The sequence below is a fragment of the Schistocerca nitens genome, chromosome 12, assembly GCF_023898315.1.
Source record: "Schistocerca nitens isolate TAMUIC-IGC-003100 chromosome 12, iqSchNite1.1, whole genome shotgun sequence".
NCBI lineage: Eukaryota > Metazoa > Arthropoda > Insecta > Orthoptera > Acrididae > Schistocerca > Schistocerca nitens.
Genome location: NC_064625.1, coordinates 18,769,551 through 18,794,510, shown reverse-complemented (window position 1 = coordinate 18,794,510; position 24,960 = coordinate 18,769,551). Strand labels below are relative to the sequence as shown.

At 45.1% G+C, this 24,960-nt stretch overlaps 1 protein-coding gene and 1 pseudogene across 1 annotated transcript in view; both read left to right on the top strand.

The window, feature by feature from the left end:
• The window catches only part of LOC126215325 (uncharacterized), a 624,418-nt gene that overhangs the window by 234,916 nt on the left and 364,542 nt on the right, over positions 1–24,960 (top strand). The window lies entirely within an intron of this gene.
• Positions 7,537–7,654, top strand: LOC126215534 (5S ribosomal RNA; annotated as a pseudogene).

The window sequence follows — 24,960 nt, the reverse complement described above, 5'->3', positions numbered from 1 at the left end:
TTTGGCGCCGTACGATGTGGCGTGGTGGTGGTCGCAGGTCTGCCGCTGTGGTCGCCCTGGCAGGAACATCGGTCAGCCCACCCCCACTGAAAGAGCGCACCGGCCGCTCTGCAGAACGCTACGACTGGTATCTGTCAGTCACGCGACACTCCGACGCTGACGAAAGCCCCGGCAGTGAACGTGTGTCTATTAAGATCGGATGTGCACTCCAAGAAACACAAACGACGCACTACGAAGGAATCATACGAATGGGACGGAAATGGTGAATGTGGTGTGCATGTACAGACGAACAATTGGATGATTTATTCAAGAGCAAGGCGCAGGTTCGAGTCTTCCCTCGGGCATCGGTGTGTGTGTTTGTCCTTAGGATAATTTAGGTTAAGTAGTGTGTACGCTTAGGGATTGATGACCTTAGCAGTTAAGTCCCATAAGATTTCACACACATGTGAACATTTTCAAGAGAAAGAGTTTAGATTGAGCAAGCCAATAACGCGTTGGTCCACCTCTACCCCAAAGGAAGCAATTGGCACTGACTGATAGTGAAACATCCCCTTTGAAAAATTAATGAATTACTGAGCTGATAAACCTCTTACGTTATTTGATTTTCAAACAGCTGAGCAGAACTGAATGTACTCAGACATTTCTCTCTTTACTTACTCTGATCAACACTGAACTGACACACAATATTTTTAGCGCAACGCAATCTGACTTTCAATAATCCCTACAAAAGAATGGACCTGACTAACAACAACCTATACCTTTCATGAATCACTTACCTCACAAAAATCTATGTTACTCCAACTACTGCAATACAGCGAGCGCCAATACTGCAATACTGCCAGCTAAATAAAAGATTCTAGCTACTGAAGGCACTAACTACTGATAGGCATAGTTAGCAAATGAAAGATTTTGAAAGAGAACAAGCAATGTATTTACCTTAATAATGTTCAAAAATCATCATATATATATATATATATATATATATATATATATATATATATATATATATATATATATATATATATCAGTTCATGATATCCAGTATTACAAATTTTCTCTTTCTGATGGACACACGTCCAGATCGTCCGCTCTCAAAATTCTGCCATGTCTCTCCCCACGTCCACCACTGTTGGCTGCTCACCCCCTCTGCACAACGCTACGCATTGTTAACATACAGGTGCCCAACACTACAATAGCGAATGTTCCAACAATGCCAACCAGCCACAGACTGGACACAGCACAGTCAGTGATTTTCATACAGAGCGCTACGTGGCGTTACCAACATAAGAACCTAAACAGCCTACATACAATAGAGTTGTTCGATGTCATTCTGGTGGATATCGTGCCAGACTGTCCAATTGGCGAGCTGTTTGGAGGGCCACGCGCATAATCCTCCAAACGTTGGGGAGAGATCCGGCGATGTTTCTGGCCAGGGTAGGGTTTGGGAGATGCGAAGACAAGTAGCAAAAATTCTCGCCCCATGCGGATGAACATTATCTTACTGAAATGTAGCCCCAGGATGGGCTGCCACGAAAGGCAACAACACTTGAGTCTCGGCAAATTTTATGATTATAGGTCAACGGCAAGGTCCCTATAGGTTTTGACGAATGAGTTTGTGAGTGCCAAAATATGTGATATAAATGGCCTTTATCTTTTGATTCCACTGACTTAGAAGCTTCATTTTTTTACACCGCTAAGGGAACGCATAATAAATGGCGTAAAAAGAATTTTTTTTAGTGTGTTACAACAACGCCGGCCGCTGGTGGCCGAGTGGTTCTGGCGCTACAGTCTGGAACCGCGCGACCGCTACGGTCGCAGGTTCGAATCCTGCCTCGGGCATGGATGTGTGTGTTGTCCTTAGGTTAGTTAGGTTTAAGTAGTTCTAAGTTCTAGGGGACTTATGACCTCAGCAGTTGAGTCCCATAGTGCTCAGCGCCATTTGAAACATTTGAACCTGGTCTGCATTGACTGGGCTCTTGCGGCACCGACGTAGTCAAATGTTTTGTTAACATTATTAATTTAAACTTTCCCGTGTGGGCAGTGAAAAAAAATAAAGACGTTTGTATAACCGTTACGCGAAAGCTAATTTCGTCTAAAGTTCGATCTACGCCACTGGCAATTAAAATTGCTACACCACGAAGATGACGTGCTACACACGCGAAATTTAACCGACAGGAAGACGATGCTGTGATATGCAAATGATTAGCTTTTCAGAGCATTCACACAAGGTTGGCGCCGGTGGCGACACCTACAACGTGCTCACATGAGGAAAGTTTCCAACCGATTTCTCATACACAAACAGCAGTTGACCGGCGTTGCCTGGTGAAACGTTGTTGTGCTGCCTCGTGTAAGGAGGAGAAATGCGTACCATCACGTTTCCGACTTTGATAAAGGTCGGATTGTAGCCTATCGCGATTGCGGTTTATCGCATCGCGACATTGCTGCTCGCGTTGGTCGAGATCCAATGACTGTAAGCAGAATATGGAATCGGTGGGTTCAGGAGGGTAATACGGAACGCCGTGCTGGATCCCAACGACCTCGTATTACTAGCAGTCGAGATGACAGGCATCTTATCCGCATGGCTGTAAAGCATCGTGCAGCCACGCCTCGATCCCTGAGTCAACAGATGAGGACGTTTGCAAGACAACATCCATCTGCACGCACAGTTCGACGACGTTTGCAGCAGCACGGACTATCAGCTCGGAGACCGTGGCTGCGGTTACCCTTGACGCTGCTTTACAGACAGAAGCTAAAAAATGGTTCAAATGGCTCTGAGCACTATGGGACTCAACTGCTGTGGTCATAAGTCCCCTAGAACTGAGAACTACTTAAATCTAACTAACCTAAGGACAGCACACAACACCCAGCCATCACGAGGCAGAGAAAATCCCTGACCCCGCCGGGAATCGAACCCGGGAACCCGGGCGTGGGAAGCGAGAACGCTACCGCACGACCACGAGATGCGGGCACAGACAGAAGCGCCTGCGATGGTGTACTCAACGATGAACCTCGGTGCACGAATGGCAGCATCACGATGGTCGCATCCGTGTTTGGCGACATCGCGGTGAACGCACATTACAAGCGTGTATTCGTCATCGCCATACTGGTTAAGATCATCAGTCCCTAAGCTTACACACTACTTTATCTAAATTATCCTGAGGACAAACACACCCATGCCCGAGGGAGGACTCGAACCTCCGCCGGGACCAGCCTCACAGTCCATGACTGCAGCGCCTGAGACCGCTCGGCTAATCCCGCGCTGCCCTCTTGTTCGCATTGACGGCACTTTGAACAGTGGACGTTACATTTCAGATGTGTCACTACCCGTGGCTCTACCATTCATTCGATCCCTGCGAAACCCTACATTTCAGCAGGATAATGCACGACCGCATATTGCAGGTTCTGTACGGGCCTTTCTGGATACAGAAAATGTTCGACTCCTGCCGTGGCCATCACATTCTCCAGATCTCTCACCAATTTAAAACATCTGGTCACAATACGCCAGTCACTACTCTCGATGAACTGTGGTATCGTGTTGAAGCTGCATGGGCAGCTGTACCTGTACACGCCATTCAAGCTCTGTTTGACTCAATGCCCAGGCGTATCACGGCCGTTATTACGGCCAGAGGCGGTTGTTCTGGGTACTGATTTCTCAGGATCTATGCACCGAAATTGCGTGAAAATGTAATCACATGTCAGTTTTAGTACAATATATTTCTCCAAGGAATACCCCTTGGTGCAACAATTTTAATGGCCAGTAGTGTAAATTTAACACTCCCAGTAGTTGCTTCGCAATAAGGCCAGAGAAACAAAATGATTTTATTTCTGCTGTTACGCAGCTAAAATTTAGAAAATGTTCAGGTATAATTTACAGAAACGTCAGTTTTACATTTTTCAAGCGCACGACAAACCGGTGTACAATGCTATAAAACTAAAGGCATAAGTTATTTATGTACGTATGAATAACGTGCAGCATCATTTTGGTTGCAGTTTTCAAATTTCGTACACCGACATTATGCATGGGCCAGACTGGTATAACACGGGTTCATTTACAGCGCAAAGCTGCGGAGCCACCGACGTACAGGGGTCGGGTAGGGACACGCGGCGTGAAACTCCCTCTCCCTTTTTGACGAAAGGCCGCGCCGCTCTGGTGAATAATGCATGATCGGCGAGTCGCGTACGAGGAAAAAAAATGTATGAATAGCTTTAAAGTTTCATACCGGGCCGCGAGGTGTTCCACAGCGGGCAGCAGAATGTCGGAAAACGGGCGATGTTTTGCCGAGAAGAGAAGTAGGAGAAGCACACTAAAAAAAATTTTTTTTTAAAATGGGGAAACAAAAGCTGCGTGTCCAATTTGTATACCCTCAGAGCTGTATGAATTCACGAGTGATTGATGACATAGCATCAAAGCGCTTGGCATGGATAGAGGTAGCAGTCCGACAGAAATGAGCGCAGTACTAGGGCGGACACGAGTTTCGTCACGTTTGCGAAATGAAAGTTTAGGTCTGCGTTAGAGGAAATACAAGCAGACAATTTGCTGACGGAAAAGTTGCAGGAAGCTACACTTCAAAGTGGTATGAGCAGAGGTGACACTGCATTTTTATTCCATGTAACCAGTGCCGCACTCATGACGTCTCTTCTCACACTTGTCTTGCTCGCGATGGATGGGTATAAAACTGTTCACCAGATTCGGTTCTCATTACTCATTATCAGAAATAAAAAGGTAATCAAAAACAAAATGGGAATTTATAGTTAAATAGATTTAAAAAATACAAAGATTGCAGGAAAAGAAAAAAAATGTAATTACAATGAAATGAACACCCTTAGCTGCTTACAGGCGTTGACATACGTCAACGGGGACGGATGAAAATGTGTGCCCCCACAGGGACTCGAACCCGGGATCTCCTGCTTACATGGCAGACGCTCTATCCATCTATCCATCTTAGAATATATATAGAAAAAAATGTTTTTCTTTTTTTTAAATCTCATTATTTACACAATATCAAAATCTGCCCACGTCCGCATAATTTGAGCACGTGCTTACGGCCAATATTTCTGTCGTGTCGTACAAGAAATAGCACGCAAGAACTACGCACATTCAGTTTATTCATTGGTATTAATCAAACAGATGGGAATAGGCGTCGCTAATTTCTCAGTAACAGAGCGGAGGTCCAACCAGTTCAACATGTATTCAAATGAATGACACACCTACTAACCTGGATAATAGCATTGCAATTTCTTCTCTGTCTTCGCTGCACAGGCGAAGTTGACATTCCGTGGCAAAGCTTCAACTAAACATTCACGCGTGTGCGAGAGGCGAGGTGTCAGGGAATACGGAAGGATCGTTGCGTGATGCAAATAATCCAAATGCGGGAGACGTAATTATACGAGTTTCATTCAAGTTACAACACTTCACATTTCCTTTCTCACACGTTAATCACAGGAAAACAGTGAAACTTGTCAGCGTAACCTCCCTGCAGCCGTACAAATTTTTCACAACGGCGTCGCCATGATTCCATCCGCGGGTGCGAACGCTTCTTTAGGACTCTGATTTAAGCACAGGAAAATCTCTGACGCAATAGCGGCGCGGCTAGTGAATGTGCTACGACCACGGAGATTGCCTTTCGTCGTCGCAAACAGCCAAACGTCGCTAGGAGCCAGATTAGGTGAGCAGGAAGCATGAGAAGTCATTTCAAAGATATTGTCACGAAGAAACGTCAGCCTCGCGTCCGCACGACACGCCGGTGCATTGTCTTGCTGAAAAAGCCACACCTGCAGCCTTGTCCGGCCATTCTTCAATGCAGTGCTGGAAGGTGCTTATTATTCGAAACATTTTGGCAGGATACACCTGTCACCGTAGTGCCCTTTGCAACGTAATATGTAAGACTACGCCAGTACAGCGCAATAACGTGGCTAGGATCATTTCTTTAATTTTTTTACCATTGGAGCTTGCTTATCCGAAATTTTTTTGGTGGTGGTGTGTGTAGATGTGTGATTTTATCTTGGAACTCTTCCATTTGGTTCGCGTTTGCATAGAAAACAGGAATCAGAAATTGAGTCCGCCTTGATGGAAAACACCTTGTATATCGTTTATTTCTTTATTATCACAAATTAGTTTCGGCGACAAATATCACCATCATCAGTGGGTTTTTCTTAATCAAACATGCAGAAAATAGCATGGTTACACAAACACAGTAGCACATTATTACATTTTTTACTACTAGTTTTTTGAAATATAGTTTACTATGGATACTTTCATACTACCTAATTTATTATATGTTACAGCATGTTTTAAGCAATTATTGTCGCTGTTTGCGACAAATTTTCCGTGCGCTTTTTTTCTGTTGCCGTTTTTTACTTAGCGAACATCATGTCATCTGCAAACCATGTGAGCGGCTGTTAGTAAACAAATACTGAAAGGTGAACTTCGTATGTCAGCAATATATACTTGGGGTTGTGGTAGTGTTGTGGAAAACCAGTTATTTGGTGTGTACTGACCTGTTACTTAGCTACTCGTCAGCAACGAACGTGAGTGCACGAACAGCTAAGTAACAGGTCAGTACACACCAAATAACTGGTTTTCCACAACACTACCACAACCCCAAGTATATATTGCTGACATACGAAGTTCAACTTTTAGTGTTTGTTTACTAACAGCCGCTCACATGGTTTGCAGATGACATGGTGTTCGCTAAGTAAAAAACGGGAACAGAAATAAAAGCGCACGGAAAATTTGTCGCAAACAGCGACAATAATTGCTTAAAACATGCTGTAACACATAATAAATTAGGTAGTCTGAAAGTATCCATAGTAAACTGTATTTCAAAAAAAGGAATAGTAAAAAGTGTAACAATGTGCTACTGTGTTTGTGTAACCGTGCTATTTTCTGCATATTTTAGATTTAAAAATAAAACGACTGATGATGGTGATATTTGTCGCCGAAACTAGTTTGGGAGAATAAAGAAATAAACCAATAATAAGGTGTTTTGCATCAAGGCGGACTCAATTTCTTATATTACTGTGTGCGTGTTTGTGTGTGTGTGTGTGTGTGTGTGTGTGTGTGTGATTTCATTGAACTGACTGGCGATTCGTTTCAGGACTGAAAAACAGCATCCGTGTCTCATCCACTGTCACAGTCGATGAAGAGAAAGTCCCAATCCTGGAGTCATGACGCGTCAACGTTGCCAGGCAACACGCCACGTGTACATCCGTGTGGTCTGTCAGCATTCGTGGAATCCACCTGGGGGACATTTTTCGCATTTTGAGGTCTCCGTGCAGGATTCTGTGCGCAGATCCCCCGAAAATGCCAAATAGGGAGACGACTTGTTCCACACTCATTCGTCGACCCTCCAAAACTTCTCTCTCCACTCGCTCAATCATGTCGTCACACCGGACAAGGCTGTCTCGATTTGTTGACACACGACGTTCGGCCTTCTCTGAACTGTCGCACCCACGAACGCACATCGGACACATTCGTGACATAACTACGTTTCTCCCCCAGCCGGCGATGAATTTCAGTCGGTGTCACTCCACGCAGGCAACGGCCTTGCCGCAGTGGCTACACCGGTTCCCGTGAGATCACCGAAGTTAAGCGCTGTCGGTCGTGGTCGGCAGTTGGATGGGTGACCATCCAGGCCGCCATGCGCTGTTGCCATTTTTCGGGGTGCACTCAGCCTCGTGATGCCAACTGCGGAGCTACTTGACCCAATAGTAGCGGCTGCGGTCAAGAATACCATCATTACGACCGGGATAGCGGTGTGCTGACCCCACGCCCCTCCTATCCGCATCCTCCATTCAGGATGACACGACGGCGTCACTCCACGCAATGATTACACGTTGTTCCTGTGCTGAAATCGTCCCCATTTTAAGTATCAGAAACCTCCTCCTCGCAGCTGCCATTCGCCTCTTTGTGCTGTATACCGCTGACATGCCTGTGACGTATACACAAATGCACTCGTATTTTAAAACAAACCGCACGTTTGTGTTCCCAGTTCACCTGCGGGCCGTCAAGACTTCCTTTCCTGTGCTAACCTCTTCATCCTCAGAGTAGCACTTAGACTCAATGTACTCTAATTTTTTTTGGTTTTATGCCAATTTTTGCCTACAGTTTCTACCCTCTATACCTTTACCCACCTACCTTGATGATCATTCTCTGATGTCTTAACACAAGTCCTGCAGTTTCTTAACTTATTCTTGTCAGTGTCTTCCGCAAATGCAATACAACGAACATACCCCAATAACAAGGAGCTTACAGAAAAAATTAGAAAAAGAAGAATGCAGCAAATACAGAGAAGTGAAGTGTCCCATCAACTCCCTCCAACCCTCTCCAACCACCCCAGTGAAGTGAAGTGAAACGACCCTCCACATACCCACATGACCATCCTCCCAACTCACACTAGTTTAGGAATAGAGTTTACCAATCAATGAATTAATTACTCACACTCAAACTATAGAGCATATAACATAGGCATCATTCATAATCTAGAACAAAAAATCTACAAAGAGATAAAGTAATCCATCATTAGAACATCAACTACATTAAAAACCTAGCGTAAGAAACTCTCAGAGACTACCAGATGATAATCCAGTGTCATCTTGACTGGAGTTTTGGCTTTTCCCCCAGTTCTAAGTGAATACCATGATGTGGAATTCCGCCACTTAGATATAAGAAAATCTAACTACAAAACGGCATGAGCCAGCACAAACGTAACATCCAAGCAGGCAGGATTTCCCAATGAAACAAATAAACGTTTTTTTTTTTAAAAGAAAGAAAAATCTCGCTGATTCTGCTGAGAGACGCCTCATTTCTTACCATATCAGTCCACTTAAATCTTAGCATACTTGTGTACATACCACGTCTCAAACCATTTGATGGCCGGCCGCGGTGGCCGTGCGGTTCTGGCGCTGCAGTCCGGAACCGCGGGACTGCTACGGTCGCAGGTTCTAATCCTGCCTCGGGCATGGGTGTGTGTGATGTCCTTAGGTTAGTTAGGTTTAAGTAGTTTTAAGTTCTAGGGGACTTATGACCTAAGATGTTGAGTCCCATAGTGCTCAGAGCCATTTTTTGAAACCATTTGATGCTCTACTTTTCCGGATTCCCCAAAGTGGACAACACCTCTGCCATATACCATGCTGTGCTCTAAACATACAATCTCAAAAATCTCTTCCTTGAATTAGGGTCTATGTTCCATTACACTAAAGTTCTACACTTTGTTCTGTAATAACTCTGACTTACCTTTCTTTACGTTTTGTAGTGACATTGCTCTTGCTCATAATACGAGGTTCCTAGAGTCCCAAAGTGGTACACAATTTTAATCTAAGGGACGCACAGTCAACACAGCGTGTGTCGCACCACGACTACCACAAATTCATATTTGCAAAATATGCCCTCCCTTCATGCAAAAATAGCGTTTCATGTCTTTGGTGGAAAATCCATTTCACACAGCGAAGTAATATATTCCCGACCAATGCCCGAATTAATAAAGCTTCGCCAACTAATAGAATAGCGGGGAAAATAATGAAAATTAATGGTCGTTAAAAAAAACGTGAACTCATTCAGTGTAAACCCTTAACGAATCCCAAGCGGATCAATTTGTATTGCTCGCTGGACGGCGCCACCGTTAATTTAAAAATTCGTTCAGCTAATAGCCTTTATAAGTACTGTTGTGTGCTGAATTTAATTGTTTCATTCTGGCCGTATTAAAATTGCAGTGTGGAAGTTTCTGTGTGCAGCGGGCTACCAAATAATTCTTCTCCTAATGAAGAGAAAACAGAAATGTTAGACTATATGCTTTATCAATTTACGTTTCTATTTCCTTCCTGTAAGTTTTGTTATCAATTTACAGCATATTCCATCATCTTTCGAGAGTGCATCCGGAACAAAATTATTTCTGCTTCCAACATATCGGCTCACAAATCTCTATTCATCATCAAGACGCGTTGGTTGCTGAATTAAAGCCACTTGAAAATATAATGTGCAGTAAACAATAATTTTGTTCCACATGTACGTACGAAACATGACGTAATATTCTATTGATTAGGAACATTTAAGAAACATAATTTTACATAATTTTAACATTTGCCTCCCACTGCTCGATCAAATACTACTCCACACTTTTCCTCATATTAGGTCCTTTAGCTTCATGCAGTTCCAATTCATACAGTTTGACCGTCTTTCATTACGCTTTCTCGAAGTAGTTTCCGATCGGTAATAAACCAGCGATGACACTTATTCATCTACATCTATATGACTACTCTGAAAACCTCACATAAGAGCCTGGTAGAGATTCTTCGAACAACCTCGAGACTATTTCCCTTCCATTGCACTCCCTAACAGAGCGTGAGAAAAGACCAAGACTTAACTCTTAGTCTACGAGCTCTGATTCCTTCTGTTTTATTACTATGGTCATTTCTTCCTATGTACAGTGTTACAATTACTGAACTACACCCCTGGAAATGGAAAAAAGAACACATTGACACCGGTGTGTCAGACCCACCATACTTGCTCCGGACACTGCGAGAGGGCTGTACAAGCAATGATCACACGCACGGCACAGCGGACACACCAGGAACCGCGGTGTTGGCCGTCGAATGGCGCTAGCTGCGCAGCATTTGTGCACCGCCGCCGTCAGTGTCAGCCAGTTTGCCGTGGCATACGGAGCTCCATCGCAGTCTTTAACACTGGTAGCATGCCTCACCAGCGTGGACGTGAACCGTATGTGCAGTTGGCGGACTTTGAGCGAGGACGTATAGTGGGCATGCGGGAGGCCGGGTGGACGTACCGCCGAATTGCTCAACACGTGGGGCGTGAGGTCTCCACAGTACATCGATGTTGTCGCCAGTGGTCGGCGGAAGGTGCACGTGCCCGTCGACCTGGGACCGGACCGCAGCGACGCACGGATGCACGCCAAGACCGTAGGATCCTACGCAGTGCCGTAGGGGACCGCACCGCCACTTCCCAGCAAATTAGGGACACTGTTGCTCCTGGGGTATCGGCGAGGACCATTCGCAACCGTCTCCATGAAGCTGGGCTACGGTCCCGCACACCGTTAGGCCGTCTTCCGCTCACGCCCCAACATCGTGCAGCCCGCCTCCAGTGGTGTCGCGACAGGCGTGAATGGAGGGACGAATGGAGACGTGTCGTCTTCAGCGATGAGAGTCGCTTCTGCCTTGGTGCCAATGATGGTCGTATGCGTGTTTGGCGCCGTGCAGGTAAGCGCCACAATCAGGACCGCATACGACCGAGGCACACAGGGCCAACACCCGGCATCATGGTGTGGGGAGCGATCTCCTACACTGGCCGTACACCACTGGTGATCGTCGAGGGGACACTGAATAGTGCACGGTACATCCAAACCGTCATCGAACCCATCGTTCTACCATTCCTAGACCGGCAAGGGAACTTGCTGTTCCAGCAGGACAATGCACGTCCGCATGTATCCTGTGCCACCCAACGTGCTCTAGAAGGTGTAAGTCAACTACCCTGGCCAGCAAGATCTCCGGATCTGTCCCCCATTGAGCATGTTTGGGACTGGATGAAGCGTCGTCTCACGCGGTCTGCACGTCCAGCACGAACGCTGGTCCAACTGAGGCGCCAGGTGGAAATGGCATGGCTAGCCGTTCCACAGGACTACATCCAGCATCTCTACGATCGTCTCCATGGGAGAATAGCAGCCTGCATTGCTGCGAAAGGTGGATATACACTGTACTAGTGCCGACATTGTGCATGCTCTGTTGCCTGTGTCTATGTGCCTGTGGTTCTGTCAGTGTGATCATGTGATTTATCTGACCCCAGGAATGTGTCAATAAAGTTTCCCCTTCCTGGGACAATGAATTCACGGTGTTCTTATTTCAATTTCCAGGAGTGTATATGAAATAAAATCGACATAACTTCTAAAAGGTTTGCGTCAGGACGTTCAAACTGCACGATTGGCCGCGGGGCATGATGGGAATTAGTATGTGTTATCTGGTTTAGTTAAGCGGCAAAGCCCAGTATCATTTGGATGGGTTCGTCAGTAAGAAAAAAGTGACGCATTTGGGGAACTGAGAATCCGCATTTTCGGTTAGAGAAGTCTCTTCACCCTCAACGGGTGACTGTGTGGTGTGCAACATTCACGGAACAAGCGGTGCGATATTCCTTGATGGCACGGTGACGACCGAACGGTACGTGAAGGTTTTGGAAAATGATTTCATTCCCATTATCTAAAGTGACGCTGATTTCTACTAGATGTGGTTCATGCAAGACGAAGGTAGACCCTATCCAAGCAGGTGTAATTGTTCTTTATTTTCGTGACCATTACGGCACTCCAACCCCAGTTCTCGATACCAGTAATATCGTACTACTTTTCTGCGAAGTAACAGACATATTTTTGTGACAATATTCACATTTGGTTTTATTAATGTATAGGTACTCCGATGTATCGATATATTACAGTGATATGGTTCTTGTGTGTAATCATTTCTGTGAGACTGTCATAATCTTTGACTTACTTGTAACCGTTTAGGCGCGAATGTGCACAAAGCAGTCTTTGTTTCACTTTGCAGAAGTTGTTATTTCGCTTTGTAAAAGGACAGTCAAGTCCTGTGTTTGGTTAAAGTGGAAATTAAATATACGAAGATTGATACAAAACTGTTTTCTTGATGATGTGACAATTAGGAAGAAGCATATGTGAATTTACAAGAAGTTTAATAAAAATGTGGATCGTGAACACCAAGTCAAAAATTATTTCTACCATACCATTGTTCTGATCAGGGATTGTTTGATCATTAAGAATTTCCTGAAAAACGCATTTGTCTTCAAATATTGCTAAATACAGATCTCGACCTTCTAGCAGTCAAAGTGGAATCACCCTAGAATCTACAAGATGAGCCATAACAACTTCGACGAAATCTACGTGGGAATCCATTCAAGATAAGTGCCAAAATTAATGAATTTTTTACAGTGACTTCATTATTTACATTCTGGCGATATCATGCACAGTCAATAACTTTGTTGTTGCCCGATAAAGCGAACGCATGCTGCTTGAACAACATTATTAATCTGATTTCTAACCTAATTTGCAAGTGGTGGTATTGTTAGGCAGGGGAGTGTTTGATGTCCTGGAGGAGCACTTTGGGGACCGCATTCTGGTTCCGGGGTACCCAGATGCCATTGGCATGGGCCTCGATTGCTCGCCATATTCTGCGTCTCCGAACACATGAGACCCCTTTTTGTGGGCCTATATTAAAGGCGTACAGCAATAACTCCAAAAGAACTGCTGAGCTGAAAACAGCCATTCAGGAGGTCTTCGACAGCATCGATGTTCCGACACTTCAGCTGGTCATGCAGAATTTCTCTATTCGTCTGCGCCACATCATTGCCAATGATGGCGGGCATATCGAACTTCTCATAACCTAAATCCCAATATTTGTAGTGTCCTTTACATGTCGAATAAAGTGTGTGTATGCTGTAGTTTGCAACTAATTTACTTTTTCATATAGTTCAATAATTGTCACATTGTAAGATGGTGACAACAGAATATGTCCATATTCTGAGTAGAAGACCGGTGATTAAAATTTTGTGAAAACGTCACGCCGCAAGGGAAGAGGCCTTTCTTTTAATGACTGCCACCCCAAATCGCGTATAATATCCGTGACAGTCTGTGCCCTATCTGGTGATGATACAAAATGAGTTGCCCTTCTTTGGCCTTTTTCGATGTCTCTGTCAACCCTGTCTGGTAAGTATCCCATAGCTCATATCAGTACTCTACCAGAGGGCGCAAGAGTGTAGTTTAGGCAGTCTCTTTCGGAAACTTGTTGTGTTTTCTTAGTGTCCTGCCAATAAAACGCAGTCTTTGGTTTGCCTTCCCCAGAACATTATTTACGTGGTCGTTCCAGTTTAGCCTGTTCGTCATTCCTAGGTATTTAGTTGAATTTACATTGTATTTGTGTGATTTATCGTGTAACCGAAATTTAGCGAATTCCTTTTTGTACTCATGAAGATCACCACACAATTTTCCTTATTCGTAGACAAATGCCACTTCTCGCACAATACAAATATCTATCTAAATCATTTTGGAGTTGATCTCGATCGTCTGATGACTTCGCTAGAAGGTAATAGACAGCATCATCTCCGAATAATGTAAGAGGCTGGTCAGATTGTCTCCTAAATCGTTTATATAGATTAGGAACAGCAGAGAGTCTGTAACACTTAATCTGTCTTCCATCAGCTATGTGACAATTGCAACAGCATTTCAATTGCACAAGTCACTATAACACCCTCAACTTCCTTCTTTCCTCACACCCATTTATTCTTCTCCAGCTTCATTATATCTGACATGGTTTTCTCAACCAACTATTGAATACCACCCAATCTTTCAACCTGGTCTGTAATTTGGATTAACTAAGTGATTCGGCGTCTCCTACAGAATCTTCTATTCTGGGCATCCACAACTGTAGAATTATGCCACGACGAAAAACACCGCTCCAGCTGTACGATAAATATCTATTTGCTATCCATAAATATTTATCATACTGCTGAAGCTGACTTCTTCGTCATCTTACAGAATCACAATATCATCATAAAACCTTGAAGTATTGATTTCTTCATTGTGAAATTCAATTGTTTCCTCAAAAGTGTGTTTCACTGGTTGCTGATCAGTCCACCACCCAGACTGTTGCCGCTGCAACTACAGAAAAGGCTGTTGCTGCTCTTCAGGATCCACAAGTCGGTCTAGCCTCTCAACACATACCCATTCGATGTACTTGCACCTACGATACTATTAACTGCATCGTTGAGGCACACAAGTCACTCCGACAGGGCTAGGCCCATTGTTCGTATCAGAAACCATACCGTTCCCATTTCCGGAAGATTCACAGTTGTAACTATCTCTTCAATTACCTGGAATCGAATAGGCTATTTCCGTTGTCGAGCAGATGGGTACTTTAGCGACCTCGGCGATCTAAACAGATACCGTTCTCATTTATGGACAATCTATTGCTGCAAATATATCTTCCAGCACCTAGAATCGAACCAGATACATCCCATGACGAATTTAATTCATTATCTGAGTGAAGATACACTGCTGGCCATTAAAACTGCTACACCAAGAAGAAATGCAGATGATAAACTGGTATTCATTGGACAAATATATTATACTAGAACTGACATATGCCGGCCGCAGTGGCCGTGCGGTTCTAGGCGCTACAGTCTGGAGCCGAGCGACCGATACGGTCGCAGGTTCGAATCCTGCCTTGGGCATGGATGTGTGTGATGTCCTTAGGTTAGTTAGGTTTAATTAGTTCTTAGGCGACTGATGACCTCAGAAGTTAAGTCGCATAATGCTCAGAGCCATTTGAACCATTTTTGAACTGACATGTGATTACATTTTCACGCAATTTGGCTGCATAGATTCTGAGAAATCAGTACCAAACTTCATAAGCTTGGCAATGTAATAGGATTTAGTCGCAGCATTGCGATGGTGTAAAACACAGACGCCCTTCTAAAGGGTAAAGCCATATCGTTCCCATTTCCGGAATTTTAACGTCTATAAAACCCACTTTCGTGACTGGGCATCGAATGGGCGACTTTCCTCTTTGAGCTCCACCGTAATTTACCGATGTTACCAGACAAGCGGATTCAGCAGCATTCCCGGACGCCTTACGGCCATGGAAACATCTTCCAGCAGCGAGAATGCTACCCTCTTGTCCAGACCCACTGTAGTTTACGGATCTCGACGAAATGAGCAGGTTTAGAGCAATACTAGTGCGGTAAAATTAACAATTTCGTAAAATCCATACAGTTCCAAGTTCTGGATGATTACGGCTCTAAGACGCTTTCCATCATCGCGAATCGAAACGGGTACTTCCGTTTTGAGCGCCAGCGGGATTTCAAAAATGGTTCAAATGGCTCTGATCACTATGGGACTTAACATCTGAGGTCATCAGTCCCCTCGAACTTAGAACTACTTAAATCTAACTAACGTAAGGACATCACACACATCCAAGCCCGAGGCAGGATTCAAACCTGCAACCGTAGCGGTCGCGTGGTTCCAAACTGCAGCGCCTAGACCGCTCGGCCACAGCGGCCGGCGCCAGCGTGATTATCCAGCGAGTGAGGGGATTTAGTCGCTTTACTTGAACGATGATAAAACAGCGAGTCTGTTATCTTCGCAATCATCACGGACTTTCATTTTCGGATGTTTGCTGGCTATCGAAACCTCTTCCGGCACCGAAAATCGAACCGTGTACTTCCTTCGTTGGATTTAGTAATAGCAATTGGAAGGTGTAAAATGGAGAAATTGGTATCTTCGATAAAAACATACCGTTCCTGTGTACAGATAAAATATGGCTGTAAAATTCTCTTCCAGCACCGGATATCACATAATCTACTTCTCTTATCCGATTTAGTCGTCGATGATAAATAGGAGAAGTTGTTCCCTTCTCAAGAAACACTTATTCTTGTTATTTTGCGAGCTGGTTACAGCTCGTTCGGCTTTTTCTCGCTATCTCGTATCCAAGTTTTCGATTGTTCTTTCGATCTTCTTTCAAATTTCTTCGTTGCATATCCTCCTCCACCTGATTTCTCCATCCTGCACTGAATCTTCCTCTTTTTCTCTTCTACTGAGTTTGCCTACTTAGTACTTTATTCGGTCTTCGTCCCTCCTCTAATCTTATTGCATGTCAGTACCATTTTAAACGCCGTTTTTCCATATTCAACCGTGACGTGCGTTGGAATTTTCATCCGCTTCGTGATCTCTATATTTGTGACCATCTCTCACCGTGACAGTCTACAACTTCTCAAAAAAAAAAATAAATAAATAAATAAATAAATAAATAAATAAATAAATAAAATAAAAAAAAAATAAAAAAATCCATTTGCATCGCTTCAAGTCTTCTTCTGGTCTGTTTAGTCATTTCTCCGGTGTCTGCTCCATTTAAACAAATGCTTTATGTTATTGATTCATGTAACCTTTGTTGTTTCTCCCTTAACTTTATCTTAGCGAGGGGTGAAAACATATTGTAAGCGGTCCATGATTAAGGAATTTGTTGCTCGCGCACTCGAGCACATGTAATTTCGATGGATTGCTCAGGCGCTGCCTGGAATATCTAAGCTGTAAGAGAATCTCAGACTGGAGAGCAGTGTTGTATGCAGTAGGAACTGTGTAGCAGTTGTTGGGGTAGGTATTTGCTAGCTAGCAGTCTGGTGTATCGAGTTGGCTGGGCCGGTCGTGGGGAGCGATGGCGGAGCCTGAGCGTTGTAGTGTAAGGTAAAAGCAGCCTCGCGCATATGTAGTACTGTTATATCAAGTCCCATGTAAATGTTTTTTTTTAAATCTCTTAATAATAATCTTTCTCATAAAAAGTAACTTTTGACAATCATTCATTTCAATTTAAAGAATTTACTAATTTCACCAATCCTTGGTCATCCCGATTATTGAAAGGAAAGGTCAGTTGTTTCCTTTTATACATGACAAATCTATCGGCCAGCATTGCACAGGGCTGAGCCAAAAAATTTCTTATAGGAGCAGATATATACGCGTTATCCGGCGACCTTCTTGAGGTAAGAATTTTCAATTTATTCAGAATGATCTTTCAGGGCCATGACGCAGCGCTGGTGACGTCCAAAATTTACCAGTTTACATTCACAGTCAAATATTGAAAGGTTATAAGTGAGCCGCAATTTTATTGAGAGATTAGTCACATTGTACTATTTGGTAGGTTACGGAATTTTTTTAATGGGAGGTTACGCTGAATGTCAATTATATAAGTAATTATATTTTACTGTTGGGAGGTTTCGGAATTTTACTGTAGGGAGGTTACACTAAATGTCAATGCTATACATATTATTTATTTTTCTGTTGGGAGGTTACAATATAATTAGTTGCTTATTTAGCTTGCATTGTTCTCTGACCTATTTGTTGTTTACTGGAACCCTGATATGAGCTTAGAACGTGCAGAGATATATATTTTTCATATGCCTCAGTGATTTTCCCATCTCTGATAACGTAATGTTGTACACTTCCTACAGAGAGAAATTCTGTTTTAGAAAAAAATTGTTGATAGTAAAAACTGGGCCGCTCCCTTTGCTGGACGATTGTGCCTATGAAAGCCTGTTCCAGCACCGGGAAACAATTGTCCAAATCCTCTGGTCGAGTATCGCCGTGTTTTACTGATCTCGACGACGCAAGCGCATGTAGTCGCAGTACTGTGGCGCAGATAAAATGGAGCGCCTGGTGACTGGACGGCTGATATGAGTGCGTGAAGCTGTCAGACCCGATTCGGCGCACAGCGCGAGTCAATTACCAAACCTGGCCGCACATGATGGCCGTCAACACGGCGGCAGCAATTAAGTCCGGCAGCCAAATTAGCGACCCTTCCGTCGCGCGTCCACTCCCACGGGATGGGGGCCCCACCACGCCCTGACCCCCGTGACGTCGTACTTCGCGCTCGCCGCTGCGCGCAACCGAATTCGGGCCAATTAATTACGTAGGGTCGGTCGGTGGAGCGCTCTCGGTTCTGCGACCTGGCTCGCCTTCCGCGCGACGCGAACTCTGCAACACTCAGTGTCCACGTGTGGGGCGGACGCTACGTATGCGTGCGTGCGTAATGCGTGCGTGAGCACCGGAACGCGATAACGTGACTACGGTGAGTCAGCGCACTTTACCTGTGAGGTGGCCCACGCCCAGCGTCACAGCGCAGCGTCATGAGTTATCGCCGACGGTAAAAGTACTCGCGCCGGGCTGTGACACGAGGCACTGGTATTATTATTAATTAACATTCCCATTACTGACAGAACGCTACATCTACGGTGAACTCACCACTCAGGCTGTTAAGCCGTCGGCACACGGACCGTGCTGTCGAACGTCAACGTTGAGCGCGCTAAGTTCTACATCTACATCTACATCCATACTCCGCAAGCCACCTGACGGTGTGTGGCGGAGGGTACCTTGAGTACCTCTATCGGCTCTCCCTTCTATTCCAGTCTCGTATTGTTCGTGGAAAGAAGGATTGTCGGTATGCTTCTGTGCGGGCTCTAATCTCTCTGATTTTATCCTCATGGTCTCTTCGCGAGATATACGTAGGAGGGAGCAATATACTGCTTGACACTTCGGTGAGGGTATGTTCTCGAAACTTTAACAAAAGCCCGTACGGAGCTACTGAGCGTCTCTCCTGCAGAGTCTTCCACTGAAGTTTATCTATCATCTCCGTAACGCTTTCGCGATTACTAAATGATCCTGTAACGAAGCGTGCTGCTCTCCGTTGGATCTTCTCTATCTCTTCTATCAACCCTATCTGGTACGGATCCCACACTGCTGAGCAGTATTCAAGCCCCCCCCCCCCCCCCCTCCGGCGTACTCTAACCTACTTCCTTTGTTTTCGGATTGCATTTCCTTAGGATTCTTCCAATGAATCTCAGTCTGGCATCTGCTTTACCGACGATCAACTTAATACAGGGTGTTACAAAAAGGTACGGCCAAACTTTCAGGAAACATTCCTCACACAAAAATAAAGAAAGGATGTTATGTGGACATGTGTCCCGAAACGCTTAATTCCCATGTTAGAGCTCATTTTAATTTCGTCAGTATGTACTGTACTTCCTCGATTCACCGCCATGATTTCATACGGGATACTCTACCTGTGCTGCTAGAACATGTGCCTTTACAAGTACGACACAACGTGTGGTTCGTGCACGATGGAGCTCCTGCACATTTCACTCTAAGTGTTCGTACGCTTCTCAACAACAGATTCGGTGACCGGTGGATTGGTAGAGACGGACCAATTCCATGGCCTCCACGCTCTCCGGACCTCAACCCTCTTGACTTTCATTTACGGGGGCATTTGAAAGCTCTTGTCTACGCAACCCCGGTACCAAATGTAGAGACTCTTCGTGCTCGTATTGTGGATGGCTGTGATACAATACGCCATCCTCCAGGGCTGCATCAGCGCATCAGGGATTCCATGCGACGGAGCGTGGATGCATGTATCCTCGCTAACGGAGGACATTTTGAACATTTCCTGTAAAAAAGTGTTTGAAGTCGCTCTGGTACGTTCTGTTGCTGTGTGTTTCCATTCCATGAGTAATGTGATTTGAAGAGAAGTAATAAAATGAGCTCTAACATGGAAAGTAAGCGTTTCCGGACACATGTCCACATAACATATTTTCTTTCTTTGTGTGTTAGGAATGTTTCCCGAAAGTTTGGCCGTACCTTTTTGTAACACCCTGTATGATCATTCCATTTTAAATCACTCCTAATGCGTACTCCCAGATAATTTATTGAATTAACTGCTTCCAGTTGCTGACCTGCTATTTTGTAGCTAAATGATAAGGGATGTATCTTTCTATGTATTCGCAGCACAACGTGCTGCTGAACGCCCAGGAACGACACGACTTGTGCATACGGTACGTGGGCCTCAAATTGGTACACGCGATCGCAACGCACTCGGCGGCAGTTGCGGGAAGTTTCTAGTTCGTAAATCACACTGTTTACTAAACAGGCGCGCGTAAAATTCCCACGTTAGCTCTATTAAAACGCACATTTCCTCCGTTGTCCACGAAAGGGAAAGTACCATGTCCAATCAATAAGGACACAGCCTTATAAAAGTTCCATTATAAACAGTACGATACAAATTTGCAATACTTCTTCACATAACATAAACGTTATTTCATCATTCCCACATTTTAGTAAAACCCCAAGGTCAGTCTTACTTGATCACTGTTCCTACCCAGTAGTAGAATCTTTGCAACAGTGAATTACGAAGCGTAAAAGAAAAAGGAAGAAAAAGCTTCACACAAGTAGCGCAAGGTGTCCTGTAGATCAAGCCAATCGAACACCCAAAGAAAGGTGAACTTACATTTCCGTAACATCAAAAATTATAGTATATGCTTATATTAAACTAATAATAAAGTAACAGAACCTTATAAAAACGCATATGTTAGGAAAAGAATTTACGTACTGGCAAGTCGCGAACCACCGCGCAAACGTAAAAATTTCACAAATAAGTGATGCTCCTCACCAAGCTACACGAACATATTGTAATTGGTTGCCATTCCTAGAATGTTACCAATCTTAGTACTTGCTGAAAGCTTTAATCGTAACTATGTTACTAACTGAAATTTAGTTATAACAAATTGTACCAAGAACAATGCGTTTTGGGTGGATCTTCAGTGTGTCGCTGCCTTCAAATAGCATACTCTCATAATACGCAAATTACAATAATTCTTTTGCCAAGAATATTATTTTATTGGCACGAATCACAAAGTTAACAACGGGTTTTCGAGTGAATCTCAGTTTGCTGGTGCTCAGAAACGGCATATACACGTGTAGGTTTGAAATGAAGGCCAATATGGCGCCTCACGACTTTGTGCTGAAGGGAGACGGCGTACATGTGACGTAGGTGGCGTTGTGCCATCTCATTGGTCAACGCTCAGACGCACGCTCAGCACATCCGACATGCCAGATATTGCTCTGCACGTTCGGAAAGACTCCCGAACGTGCTATTCCACGCTATGACGTCAGAAACTCGGCACGCTCAACGTTCGAATGCTCGGTCCGTGTGCCGACGGCTTTAATCCCACTCCTTAAACGAGCACACTGGACTCGCATTCGGGAGGACGACGGTTCAATCCCGCGTCCGGCCATCCTGATTTAGGTTTTCCATGATTTCCCTCAGTCACTCCAGGCAAATTCCGAGATGGTTCCTCTGAAAGGGCACGGCCGACTTCCTTCCCCATCCTTCCCTAATCCGATGAGACCGATGACCTCGCTGTCTGGTCTCCTTCCCCAAACAACCCCAACCCTTAAACGAGCACAGTGGTTACTTCGGAGTGTGCGGCAAGAAAAAAGGAATAAAAGCGAGATAGTGTTAATACTTTCATCCTTCTTTAGCTTCTCTGCATTACTGCAGATGACGTGTCACTGAGCACATTTGTACTGTGCATGCAGTACACGTGAGGTGCCTAGTTGTTTCCACTGCCCTGGGTGGAATACATAAGTTCTTGTACACTTCACTAACCTGCTGTCTTCATGATGATGATGTTGATGATATCCCCAGCGCAGGAAACAGCACGCAGGTCGTGGATTCTTTTTCTTGAGGCTGAAATTAACTTCGCAAGGAACTGCTGCTACGAATAAACTATAACTCAATCGGGATGCCACTCGCGTTTTTATTGATATAGACACGAGAAACTATTCTTGATCACAACGTATTGAACATATCTTTCCACAGTCATTATATCTGGCTAAAATATGAAATACATCCTGCCACAGACAACATGTCTGTCTACTGGAACCGTCAGAAATGGAGAATAAAATTACATGAATCAAATACTACTATTACAGACAACATGTATTTACCTAGCGACGGTCGGAACTGTAGTAAATAAAATTGCATGAAACAAATACTGCTATAACAGACAACATGTCTGTCTAGTGGAACGGTCAGAACTGGAGAGCCGGACTGCCCGAGACACTTCGCGCGCCAAGCCAGCAAGGCGTGACCCGAACGCCACCGAAGTGCATCGGCAGTAATATCGTCAGTCTTTTGTTTTAGTAGTACTTTGATTTTAATAATTTTGAAATGACTGATTGATACCTGAGTGTTGAGAGATGTTTATTTAAAATAAATGAAGTAATTTGGATGACAGGTTTAATTAATAATAGCAACTAAAGTTTAACGTTTTGGCGCCCTACCGCCGAACACAGCAGCCAATCACAGAGCAGCAGCACCATGCAGGCGGTCTTTCTCACGGGAATGGTACCGAATCTAACATCTGTCACCGGCACCTCACCCCACATTGCTTCATCTCTATGCTTCTTACATCTCCACTGCCCTGGGAATAACTTCCTGGAGCCTAATATGATGGCTGACTAAGTCAGAAATATTATAGGTGCTGCAACTGGAGTGTCACAACTGGAACCAGACGGTGACGTGACTGGAGAAGGGTGACGCAAGTTACTGCAGCCATGTGGCGGGTACACTATCTGATCAAAAGTATCAGGACACACGTATGCAATGCGGAATTCACCACCAGATGTCACGATGGTTGGATCGGCCAGTATAAAATGAGGCGGGTAGCATCGCTGCGCCAGTAGAGAAGCGATAATACCAGAAAAGCTGAGTGACTTGGAACGTGGACTACTCACTGCAAGAGACCTGAGTAACGAATCCATCAGCGACATTTCAACCCTTCTAAAGCTGCCCAAGTCGACTGTTCGTGGTGTGACCTAGAAGTGGAAATGCGAAGGAACAGCCACAGCTGAACGGAGACCAACATGGCCCGACGTACAGACGGAGACGGACTGTCAAGGATTTCGGAGGGTGATGATAAAAAAAAAATGACATGAAGTTAGCGGAAGGAATCATAGTGCCATTAGCAATCCAGGATAAGGAGCTAAAATATTGTTTTTTGAAAGACAACTGACATTCGGCTTTACAACGCGTTTTATGCATCGTCTACATTTCGGTCTCAGGCCATTTTCAACTGTTGCAGCTATCAAAAATCATTAGACTTTAAGAGAAAACAAGTTCTCGTCATTTTTTTTTCACGCAGTAAATCGAGGAGTCACCGTCGGCGAAGATCCAGACTTCATGGTGGAAGGTAATTAGGAGCTTGGCTTCAATTAAATGTGTACGAATAAACGTTTGGGGCTAACTTCTTTGGATATATATATATATATATATATATATATATATATATATATATATATATATATATATATATATACTCCTGGAAATGGAAAAAAGAACACATTGACACCGGTGTGTCAGACCCACCATACTTGCTCCGGACACTGCGAGAGGGCTGTACAAGCAATGATCACACGCACGGCACAGCGGACACACCAGGAACCGCGGTGTTGGCCGTCGAAGGGCGCTAGCTGCGCAGCATTTGTGCACCGCCGCCGTCAGTGTCAGCCAGTTTGCCGTGGCATACGGAGCTCCATCGCAGTCTTTAACACTGGTAGCATGCCGCGACAGCGTGGACGTGAACCGTATGTGCAGTTGACGGACTTTGAGCGAGGGCGTATAGTGGGCATGCGGGAGGCCGGGTGGACGTACCGCCGAATTGCTCAACACGTGGGGCGTGAGGTCTCCACAGTACATCGATGTTGTCGCCAGTGGTCGGCGGAAGGTGCACGTGCCCGTCGACCTGGGACCGGACCGCAGCGACGCACGGATGCACGCCAAGACCGTAGGATCCTACGCAGTGCCGTAGGGGACCGCACCGCCACTTCCCAGCAAATTAGGGACACTGTTGCTCCTGGGGTATCGGCGAGGACCATTCGCAACCGTCTCCATGAAGCTGGGCTACGGTCCCGCACACCGTTAGGCCGTCTTCCGCTCACGCCCCAACATCGTGCAGCCCGCCTCCAGTGGTGTCGCGACAGGCGTGAATGGAGGGACGAATGGAGACGTGTCGTCTTCAGCGATGAGAGTCGCTTCTGCCTTGGTGCCAATGATGGTCGTATGCGTGTTTGGCGCCGTGCAGGTGAGCGCCACAATCAGGACTGCATACGACCGAGGCACACAGGGCCAACACCCGGCATCATGGTGTGGGGAGCGATCTCCTACACTGGCCGTACACCACTGGTGATCGTCGAGGGGACACTGAATAGTGCACGGTACATCCAAACCGTCATCGAACCCATCGTTCTACCATTCCTAGACCGGCAAGGGAACTTGCTGTTCCAACAGGACAATGCACGTCCGCATGTATCCCGTGCCACCCAACGTGCTCTAGAAGGTGTAAGTCAACTACCCTGGCCAGCAAGATCTCCGGATCTGTCCCCCATTGAGCATGTTTGGGACTGGATGAAGCGTCGTCTCACGCGGTCTGCACGTCCAGCACGAACGCTGGTCCAACTGAGGCGCCAGGTGGAAATGGCATGGCAAGCCGTTCCACAGGACTACATCCAGCATCTCTACGATCGTCTCCATGGGAGAATAGCAGCCTGCATTGCTGCGAAAGGTGGATATACA